The sequence below is a fragment of the Aethalodelphis obliquidens genome, unplaced genomic scaffold (assembly GCF_003676395.1).
Source record: "Aethalodelphis obliquidens isolate GAN/ISIS:26980383/991018 unplaced genomic scaffold, ASM367639v1 scaffold27, whole genome shotgun sequence".
NCBI lineage: Eukaryota > Metazoa > Chordata > Mammalia > Artiodactyla > Delphinidae > Aethalodelphis > Aethalodelphis obliquidens.
This window is the reverse complement of record NW_020837971.1, coordinates 7,134,158-7,145,674: the sequence shown is the minus strand read 5'-3', so window position 1 is coordinate 7,145,674 and position 11,517 is coordinate 7,134,158. Positions and strand designations below refer to the sequence as shown.

At 41.5% G+C, this 11,517-nt stretch overlaps 2 long non-coding RNA genes across 2 annotated transcripts in view; one reads left to right on the top strand and one right to left on the bottom strand.

Annotated features, from left to right (window-relative positions):
• Nucleotides 1–1,925: 1,925 nt before the first annotated feature.
• The window catches only part of LOC113629445 (uncharacterized), a 166,451-nt gene continuing 156,859 nt past the window's right edge, over nucleotides 1,926–11,517 (bottom strand). The window contains exon 2 of the long non-coding RNA XR_003436544.1: nucleotides 1,926–4,255. This is a non-coding gene — a long non-coding RNA (uncharacterized LOC113629445). The remainder of the gene's footprint in view (nucleotides 4,256–11,517) is intronic.
• LOC113629443 (uncharacterized) lies at nucleotides 8,837–10,935 on the top strand. Its single transcript, XR_003436543.1, has 3 exons — nucleotides 8,837–9,856; nucleotides 10,271–10,373; nucleotides 10,888–10,935. It is a non-coding gene; the product is annotated as an uncharacterized LOC113629443 (long non-coding RNA).

Below are 11,517 nucleotides of genomic sequence, written 5' to 3'. Positions count from 1 at the left end.
AAAAAGAATGAAATAATGCCATTTGTGGCAACATGGTTAGACCTAGAGATTACTGTAAGTGAAGTAAATCAGACAGAGAAAGGCAAATGTCATATGATATCACTTATACGTGGAATCTAAAAGAAAATGATACAAATGATCTTGTTTACAAAACAGAAACAGACTCACAGACTTAGAAAACAAACTTATGGTTACCAAAGGGGAAAGTGGGGAGAGGGATAAACTAGGAGGTTGGGATTAACATACATACCCTACTATATATAAAATAATCAACAAGCACCTACTATATAGCACAGGGAACTCTACTCAATACTCTGCAATAACCTATACGGGAAAAGAATCTGAAAAGGAATAGATATGTGAATATGTATAACTAAATCACTTTGCTGTACACCCGAAACACAACATTGTAAATCAACTATACTCCAATACAAAATCAAAAATTAAAAAAAAAAATAAAATAAGCTCATTGTAATTTATCCAAGACCTGGTAGAATAGTGTGAGGAAGGCTTTTTAGAGTACCTAGGTCATACTGCTAGAAGCAGAAGCCAAGAGTAATCTTTTAAAAATGTAAGATGGTTTCCATCTCTCTCCTATTAAGACCCTCAAATGGCTTTCTCTAACACTTAAAAAACGTACCATCCATTCTGGCCTACCAAACTGGAAGCTGGTTCCTGGCACAGCTCACATCCCCTCCCTGCCACCTTGCTGTTCCTCGTGAGTAGTGACCTTATTCCTGCCTTAGAGCCATTAAACTAGTGGCTCCCCCTGGCTGGCTTGTTCTCATCATTCAGGTCTCACTTTAAATGCCACCTTTTCAGAGCAGTCTTCCTTGATTCACCTCCCAACTTCTGCATCTCATCACCATGTTTTAATTCCCTCTAGGGTACCTATTATCATTAACTGACATTTTCCCGTTTATTATCTCTTTTCCTACTAGAACATGAGACCTACAAGAGCAGGGACCTTGTTTGTCTGGTTTACCACTATCTTCCCAGGGTTCAGAACAGTTCCTGGCACACAGCAGCGACTCAGTGCATATCTGGTGAATGACTAGAGCTGAGTATTGGCAACGTCATCTCTTTAGACAAGACCTAGGCTCTCCAGTGCTCCACAGTGCCCACTACTTCCTATTATCTCCCGACCCCAGCTTGCTTTGCTCTGGTAATTTACTTATCTCCCTGGCTCCGGAAGGTATTGAGTTTTCAATCCTTACCCATAAATGTTACCCTAATTATCTTCGACATTTTGAGAGCAGAGGCTGTGTTTCACGTTTCTTTTCTTCTTCAACGTCTTGCCTATAGTAGGAGGGAAGGAATTAAAATTCTTTGAGTATCTCCTAAAAGTCAAGCACCAGCACAACACTATACCTTAATTTATAGCCTCACAACAACACTATGGGGCCCAGGCATTACTATTTGTGTTCATTTAATAGGTGAGGTTAGAGTTGTTTAGGGTCACACAGTAAATGAAGGATCTGGCATTGGGACCTACCCAGACAACACATACTCAATATGAACTACTGTGAAAGGGCTGCTCATGTCTGAGGAACAGGTGGCTGTTTTCAATATGCAAAAGTCGAGATGGAGCAATTAATTGGATGTTTCAGAATATTTCATGTCAGGTTTTACTTAACAGTCTGGCTATTCATTTATCACTTTCATTCCACTGAGTCTATAAAGATTTAGCTTGAGGTGTATCTATACTTGGCGAGAAGAGGCTTTGAAGATGTTAATCGTGTTTTCCACATGATGAGGGTCCTGCACATCCAATAAGTGTCTGCTATTGACAAATATTATGGAATCTGACAGGAAGGAGATTTTTCCGAAGACAGTTATTTCAGTCAAATCATCACCTGTCACTGGATCACTGGACAAAGACAGATGCCGAATGTACCAAATGTGTGCCACACCACTAAACAATCTTTTAAATAACAAAATCTTATTTTTATTTTTTACAGAAATTCAGATATTCCAACAAATTTCTTTATATCCTGGACCTTAAAAAAATTACACACAACTTTTGGACGCAATACAACAGAACAGAATGAGAAAGGGAGTCACTTTTTTTAAAAAAGATAAAAACATACTTCGTATACTTAACATTTAGTGATTTACATGTATTACCTATGTACAAATGGTACATTGTCAATGACCCATCTTCAGAGCACTATGGTATGCTAAATTACACTTAGGTTGTATGGAAAAAATTTCTTAAAAACATTTGCATGTGGGTAGGAAGCACTTTTTCATTTTCATAAACACCACTATTAGTGTTGTAGGACTCCCAGTGGAATCTGTAATTTACATTGATTAGAGAAAGCCAATACCTTCTATTTTCATTATAGATAAAATAGAGAGGTACCTCCCTTTAAATCAAAAATGAATTCTTGAAAAGTTGTGTGTAATTGAATTTAGTAAGCAGGGTGTTTTGAATGCAGTGGGAGAGTTAATATTTAAAGCAACAAATAACTCCCAGCACGGCTAATACTTTAGAGATAATAAGTATTCCCCTAATTTGGTTCTTTAGAAAATCCATATCTTTGTGAATTGAGTTTCACATATTTGACTGTATCTGTAATATACTTTTTAGCCATTTGAAACATAATCTCATTTATGGTGAAAAGATGTAGTACCAGAAACATTTGGCAAAACTAGGAGTGTGGTCCTAATAGAGACAGGGTAAGAGAAAACAACCATGATCTGTATCTTGCTTGATTCTTCTTGTATTATCCTCTGTCTGCTCCTCCAGTGATATATGCTAATTGGATCTTAATTTCGAGTCTAAAAATGAAGGCATTCTACATGTTCATGTTTTCTGCTCAGGTATAGCACGTGGTTTGGCTTACGCTGACTACCCCACACATACATTTTAGCTTGTTTTCATTCTCAAGCAATTGGCTACTTCAATATTAAATATTTTTCTGTTGTTGCGTATTGGCAGGATATGTGGTGAGGGTGGTGGTGGGGAAGCCTGGGAGCAAAAGATTGCTGAAGACAACTGATCATTTGTCACTACTTCTAAATGCCAACCAACTAAAAAAAAATTGAGTTTTCTTGAAACCAATATTAGTAAACAAAAAGGCAACTTACTCCTATCAAGTTTCCTATCAAGTTTCTTCTGTATAAGTTTATATTCATTTATTTCTAAGGCTATTAAATTATTATTTATTTTTTTAGTACCACTCACTATCATTTAGAAATGGGTTTAATGGAATGGTGATTTTTAAAAATAAAAATGAGTGCCTGTCAGGGAAAGAACGGATATGGATTTCTGATGTTATGTATGGCAAAGAAATAGAAAAAAAAGAAGGTATTTTAGATGTTATTTATAAAGTATATTAAATTCCTATGCATATATTAGGGAGAAATAGAAAAAGTGTTTATTTGATAGCAGCCTATACATTATATGTGAGCATCCAAGGTGAAAATGAGCTTTCTATATTTTTCAGAGTTCCTTGATGCTGTTTCCTGAAAGATAGGGAAATCTATGTTGCTCGGGAAACTATGATGTAAAGATGTACTTCCTGTAATATACAGCTTGATGGAGTAATAGTATATGTCAGAAACACTTTCTCAGTAATAACACGTACAGACAGATTAAACTGAACACAGAACTGGTAAAAAGTTTGAAGCGTTACATCTCTTAACCGAGTGGTTTTAACTAATTACACAGTGACATAAATGAACGGCAGACATGGGAACCAAAGGTCATGGCTCCTATGAAAACATTCACAGGCATTTTCCAAGATGCTTCCTCCATAACTGATGCTTGATCAGCTTCTTGGCTATTGAAATAGGAATAATTTAGGATGGACTGCCTTTTTTAAAATAATCTTTAAAGATTAAAGCTTTCTGTTTTCTGTTTGATTAAAAAAGGACAGTTTACAAACTTCGGTACATATATATTTTACATGTTAATTCTAGCACATTTATATTCCTTTTCCTTAAAATATTTCCTGAATGTGATTTCTCATGAATATTATCTGCTCTTATTCAATGATAGTTTCCAATGAGCTGGTGTTTAATCCGTGATCACATCTCCTTCCAGAAAATCACTCCCATCTCTGCCGATCTAGATTTAGAAGGTGCTTTGACAGTGGACGCTTCACTCTCGCCCATATCCATCTTGGTACTCTGATCTCTCCCAAGCGTCTTCCTTCTCGATGTTGATGTACAAAAGCTGTTATTCAATTTGTTTAGCTGTTATTTGATTTGTTTTGTGCTCATTCTAGAGAATATTGGCTTAGCAGAACTGCAGAAGGGGGTACGGGGTGGGGAAGAGAAAGACAAAAGAGAGAAAGAAGAAATGCATCATTTTCTGTCCTCAAGATTTTTGTGCATATTTGTCACGGAAAAACCACACCAACAAATGGTTCAAATGCACTTTAGATTTGTTATCAGAAAAGACTTGAAAAGTTTGAGGTTTCTGGTCCATTAAATAAACAGCACAGTCTTCCTGGTGAGGGGATCCCCTGATAACCCAGACATGCATATTCCCTATGTGTGGGTGAAGATGACAGGCTGCTTTGAAAGAGCAAGGAAGAATGCAAAACGATCCCAAGCATCACTGATTTTTCTGCCTGGCATAGAAAATGTCTCCTTGAGTATTTTCCTTTTCCTTCCAAGTTCTACTTTCTTATCCAATCAACATTATAACAGCTACAAAAGGAATGATTTTAAAGATGAATCATCCATGATCCAATCACCTTGAGACACGAACGGTTTTCTTCCCATGTCTCTTTCTATTTCTTATCTAAAATGTGTACTTATTTGGTACAGTAGGAATCACAGTATAGATGACATTTTTAACATTATATTAAAAACATATTTCCTGCGTTCCCACTCTGCATCATCAGCATCGGTTTCTCATGACTGCATAATATTCCATTCCATTCTCATTCCTCTCCAGTCCACGCTCAATATTACATTCTCAATGATTTCACAAATGTCAGATATGTAGGTACGTTTCTGTTTCTTTTTTTATTATTATCAATAATGAATATCTTGGCATATAAAACTATTTGTTCTCTTAAATTCTTTCTTTAGGACAAATGCTCAGGGGATGGCTGCTTTTTCTTTTCTCCAACATATTAAGGACTGTGCCTATATTGATAGAGACCACAAACAGTATGATCGACTCCATTCTTTGTATGATTTTCATAGACTTTGGCACTGTTGACCAGGGCTTAAGGGCACGTTATATATTGTGAAGATGGGTCGGTGCACCTAGTTGGCCACATTGGGGCTGAAAGAAAAAAAGCCTGTTGGGTTTTACATCACAGAGCACTTAGAAACACATATTATAATGAAACAATTGGCCCATTATTCAGTTTTAGTCCTCGTTTCACATCTCAAGATAAGATTATGCTTTTTGAATAAGTGCTAGGGAAACCTCTGAAAGATTCTGTCGTTGTTTCTAGAATTTAGCCCCTTGTTGTTTCCCAACATGCTTTAAAAAATTTTAATGCACTTCATGATTTTTAACGAACTTCTTTCAGTGAGAGAAGTTGCTTTAACGTACCCAGACTACCCAGGGGATAATTGAAATATGATCATGTCATAATGATGATTAGCCTGTAATGATTCTTTGAGCTTGAATCATGCAGGCAGGGTGATTTCTTCAGATAAGCAACACAAGCAAGCCATCCATGGACTTTACATAGTGCTACAGGCACTTCTGAACTTGGTGTGGTCTCTGTTGCTGTGTCATGTAGGTGCTCTTGCTTGATGGTACCCAAAGTTGGGCTTGTGGGTCCATGATTCCACTACTCCAGCATAATTCACTCACTCCGCATAATTTTCTATTTAAAAATCCACAAAGCTGCATGCCTGGGTTTTCGAGTAAGATTTGTGAAAGGTGCTAGTGGGGGAGGGGAGGAGGAGTGGGGTTGTAAGTGTAGGAAGGAGAACAGGGAAATGGGCGATGAAAAGTGGCCGTGTGTGTGGAAGAGAAGGTAGTCCCAGGAAGTGTACTTCTCAGGACTATACATGTGTGATGTAGGGCAAGAGGGAGGCGAGAGGGAGTCCCCATTGTCTTAGGTTTGCAAATGAATATACCCCTGATTTCACGATAGAAAAGCCTGACGTGGTGTGAACCATTTGTTAGCATCTCGGAAACGGAGACTCCCGCTTTCTCTTTCCGCAGCTCTAAGCTGCCTGATTTGGCTTTATAACATCCCACTGGGCTGGGAAGAGAGCAAACAGGGGTGGAAGGGCTTTAGATCAGGGCTTTAGTTCTGACACACAAGCCTGGGGAGAAGGGAGCTTCCTACAGGGTAGGTACCTCCCTGGGAAGATCCTGAGCCTTCTTGTAGGAAGGGAACCTCTGTGGCCAGTCTCACAGGGTTTCCGGTTTCCGGTCCACCATCTGGGCCCATGGTGGAGGGGCAGACCAGGACAAGTCATTCATCACCAACCCTTCCTGGATCTGCTTTGGTCTTGGGTCACGGGTAGCCTCCGTGTAGCCAAATGCCTCACTAGATCCCTCGCTGTAATCTCACCGTCGATTACTCAGCCCTTCCTTCTTAAAGTTCTCTTCTTTGTTGACCACTGTCCACATTGGGACTATACTCCCCACCCCCAGTACTAACCTTGGGTGGGGAGGTGAGGAGTGAATGGGAAAAGAGAGAGTGAAGCCTGCAAGCCAGGCCTGGACTAGGGAAGGCAAGTGGGGCTCCTCGGGTACGAGATTTAAGGAGGCGCTCACTCTCAGGGTCGTGCAAATGCAGGGCGAGGGCCTCCTTAAATTTTGCATGCCAGGCTCCTCATTTGCCTCACCCTAGTCCCAGTCCTGCTGTGAGCACAGGCTGCACTGTCAGCAGGCCTCCTGGGAAAGCTGGCTGGGCTGGGGTTACTCAGACACAGCTCCCTAGTGCGTGACGCCACCATGCAACAGGAACCCTGGGGCATGCGAGAATTCTGCAGCCTGTGCTAGGCTAAAAGAACAGCACCTGTGTTCCAGGGTTGATCAGAACACCAACACTCCTTATACAATACCAGTAGAACACTTTGCCAAAGGAGAGCAATTAGAATTCTACAGCAATCACTTAAATGGCCCGCACAAAGAATGTTCCACCAGAAAGCTTGGCAGGGGCTAGCCTTTCAAACAGACGTGTGAAGCCAGCAGGTGGAATAGGATAAAGGGCAGAGTTTCCCTCTCCAGATGTTACTGTCACTCCTTCTGCCTAATAATTCTGAGACACCAGGGCCGTCTGCAGAATTTGGTGGTAGCATTAGCATGGTTACACTGTGATCTTCGCTTTGTAAAACATTCTGCTTTTTTCAAAACTTTTGCTAACATTTCCCACGCACCATGGATGTTGCAAAGCTCAGGGGAGGCGATTTAAAAGCTGTCATCTTCTCCCAGGTTTGTACAGAGCAGGGCTGAATAAATAAGTCATTCAATGCTGCTGTGGATCTTTGTTCAGCCGGGTTTGTCCTTGTAACACGTCATGGGCTCCGAGTCGCCTATGTTCCATTTCCAAAGGGCTCTTTGCAAACCCTTTACGAAGCTGTCATTTGAATCGCTGTTCATGAGAGCAGCATTTATAACGGCCACATTGTCCAGGCTGTCTAAATGCTGTGGTGTCGTTGAATTTTCTATGTGTTTGCCGGCTTTGAAAGGTCTCCTGTGATCTGCTTCTGCGTATTGTTCCTATCCGACCTATTCAGTTAGGGCTTGGAGCTCCCACTGTCAGGATAGCTGAGGGGCAGGCACTGTCTAAGTGACAAAAATGCTTCGTGGGGGTGGTCAGGCTTTTAGCAGAATAGCTTGCTGAATCTTTGTTGTGAAAATGAGTAAGGGCGGAATTCCAGGCCATTTTTTCTCATTGGCTATACAAGCTTAGTCATTTTCTCTCACTCTATTGTTTCAAACTGTGCCCACCTCTGATAGTGCCTTCTGACACCCTTCATCTCTGGGAGGTTGAATACAGTCCCCTGGAAATAACATCTCACCATCTACACCCTCAGGTGCTGTAGACAGGATCTGCCCCACAGCGGGTGTGGCAGGGTAGAGCTGGCTGCAGATTCTCTGCCTTTCCTCTCCTTGAGAGATGGGGTCTATGTTCCCCTCCCCCTCAATCTGGGCTTTAAGAGTACAGGTGGTTTATTTTTTAACATGGTAAAAGAAAAACACATAAAATACAATTTACCATCTCAACCGTGTTGAAGTGTACAGTCCAGTAGTGTTCAGTATATTCACACTGTTGTGAAACAGATCTCCAGGACTTCCCATCTTGCAAATCTGAAATCCCATACCCATTATACAACATCCCCCTTTCTCTTAATAACATACCCCCATCCCTTAGTAACCACCATTCTGCTTTCTGTTTCTATGAATTTGATGCCTTTAGATAGCTCCTTTAAGTGGAATCATGCAGTATTTGTCTTTTTGCAACTGGTATATTTTATTTAGCATAATGTCCTCAAGGTTCACCCACGTTGTAGCCTGTGACAGGATTTCCTTCCTTTTTAAGGTGGAATAATATTCCATTATATGTATGTACCGCATTGAGTTTATCCATTCATCTGTTGATGGACATTTGGGTCGCTTCCACCTCTTGGGTATTGTGCATAGTGCTGCTATGACATGGGTGTGCAAATACCTCCTCAGGACCCTGCTTTCAATTCTTCTGGATGTATACCCAGAAGTGGGATTGCTGGATCATATGGAAGCTCTGTTTTTAATTTTTTGAGGAACCTACATACTGTTTTCTTTTGCACCATTTTACAGTCCCACCTATGGTGCACAAAGGTTCCAATTTCTTCACATCTCTCTGACACTTGTTATTTTCTGCTTTTTTGAGACTAGCCATCCTAATGGGTGTGAGGTGATATCTCACTGTGGTTTTGATTTGCATTTCTCTGGTGATTAGTGATGTTGGGAGCCTTTAGAGAACTGGCAGTTTCTGATTCCCCTGCTGGAGTGACCACATAGAGAGGCCTTGGTAGTATGTGGAGAGGGAGAATGGCCTGGCTGAGCCCGCCTTCCCAGCCATTCCTGCAAAGGCCCCACCTATGCATGAAGCCTTCTTGGACCCTCCATACTACTGATCTACCTGCCAAATGCCACCAAGTGACCCTAGCTGATGCTACATGGAGCAGAAGAACTGCTCAGCTAAACCCTTCCCGAATTCCTGATCCACACAATTGTGAGATATAATAAAACTGGGTGTTAGCAGCCATCCTAATGGGTGTGAGTTTTTTCAACAAAACTTTGACAAAGTTTTAAGCCACTAAATTTGGGGATAGTTTGTCATGCAGCAAGAGATAACTGGAACAGTGAGCAGATGCCCTTTCTCTGCCTGTGGTTTGGATTTGCCGCATTAAATATACTGTAAATGACATGAACAGCTGGACAGCCGGCACAATGCTCACAGGTCAGGAAGAGTGCGCCATCTTTGACTTGTGCGCTCCTTCCTGACACATAATTTCTAGAGGAGCAATACCTGAAACCCTGTCCTCCACCTACTGGTCTATCCATAGCCTCTCTTTGTGCAATCACTGGGTTGTGCCTCAGGTGGTCTAACTGTAGGGCATTAGGATCTGTGCTGAAAATAAATGCATGCTCACGACATACTTTTGGGCTGAACTAAGGCCTAACACTGATTTTGCTGCAGGTTAACGCCAGCACTATAGGTGATGAGAAGGTCTGAATCTGTTGTGATTGCACGCATCGACATATGCCCATTGCTCATCTTTACTTGCAGGCCACCCTCCCACTCATCAATCCCCATCAGCACACTCTCTGGCCCATGACTGCAGTGATGCAAGAAAACAGTGAGATAGGAAGCTACACACCAGTTACCAGCCCTTCGATATTCTCTAATGCCTTTTTACCCCAACCAGAAAGGTAACCCCAGTACTTCTTCTTGGGCTTTAAAATTCAGTTTGCATCCAAATTCTTAGTTGCTTGCAGCCTGGACTTTTCAATGGGCCTGGCTGTGACTGTACCTGCTAGGTGGCGTCTATAGTTTCAGGGCTGGTGCCAGAGGCAGAGGGATGGGGAGTGGGGAGAAAAGGAAAGGAGGACGAAGTATAATCTTTGGCTCTTTTCACATAGGACCAGTGACTACGTTTCCATTTTTATAACAGAAAGCTAGATACAAAATAGAAATAACTTACTCCTGAAGGCTTCCACCACCCTACCTGTCATAGTTCATTTTGGTTTCTTTCTATCATATTTCAGTTTATTTGCTTCATAGCACTATGCATGACCTGTAACCATCTCATGTATTTTCTTCTTTTCGCCTTTCTCCCCCATGAGAATGTGAGTTCCAGGCCGTCAGCACCTCCTTTGTCTTGCTGAACGAACGGAAGAATTGAGAAACAGAAGAGCATCTCCCTCTCCCCTGCCAATAATCTACTAGGTCAGTGCTTCTCAAACTTCAATATGTTTAAGAATTGCCCAGGTAGCTTATTAAATATGCAGATTTTGATTCAGCAAGTCGGGGTGAAGCCTGGGAACCTGCATTTCTAACAATCACCCAGGTGATGCTGCTGCTGGTCCCACACTCTAGGATGCAAGGCCCTAGAATGAACTCCCTGAGGAGAGACTGTGTCCTATTCATCTTTGTACTCTCAGCTCAATGATGTGCTTGGTATATAATAAGTGCTCAGAGGTTGTTTGTTGAATGAATGGCTGAAACCAACCAGTCACAGGAACCTATGAAAAACCCAGCAAAGCAAATCTTGAGAGACTGGTGGAGGTACTCAGTGTCCTGAAACCTCAATGTGGACTTTTGGGGGCTTTCAATTCCTTCCACCTCCATTAAAGGGCTGGGCAGAGGGAGCCGAGGAGGGGGAGGGGTTCTTCTATCCTGAACCTACAAATAGAGATTTTAGCACTTGGTTGTCACAATAATTTTTTTTTTTTTTTTCCAGTACGCAGGCGTCTCACTGCTGTGGCCTCTCCTGTTGCGGAGCACAGGCTCTGGACGCGCAGGCTCAGCGGCCACGGCTCACGGCTCATGAGAGCTCATGGCTCTCAACCACTGTGCCACCAGGGAAGCCCCACAATAATTTTTTTAAAAATATAAATACATAGCGAGGTAGCTAAGAAATGAAAAATGTACAGCCTGAGACAGACCTAGTATATTTTCTTTTTCCTTTCTCCACCTAGCTTCTCCTATTTTTTAGCCTTTATATTCTCTGCCTTTCTTTCTCTTTTTCTTTCTGTCTGTCTCTTCCAACTTCATTTCCATCTGACACACTATTTTGAACACAGGAGAGTTGGAGGATAACTGCTCAAACTGTTTTTCTGACTCCTCATGCAAATCTTCTTTGCTGAGATGGGGCAGAAAATGGCCTGAGGTTCAGGTACTGGTGACCTTGCCCTATTCCTGTGTGCAAGGGACAATTCACCCTTGACATCAGGCACAACAATATCTCATATGACTTTTCCTGGAAAATAAATAATTCATGAGGAGCAATTTCGATTGTTAATTCATGAACATCTCTTTTCTCTTCTTCCTCCCCTTGTCCCCATTAAGGAATACTGTAAAATCTATTAAA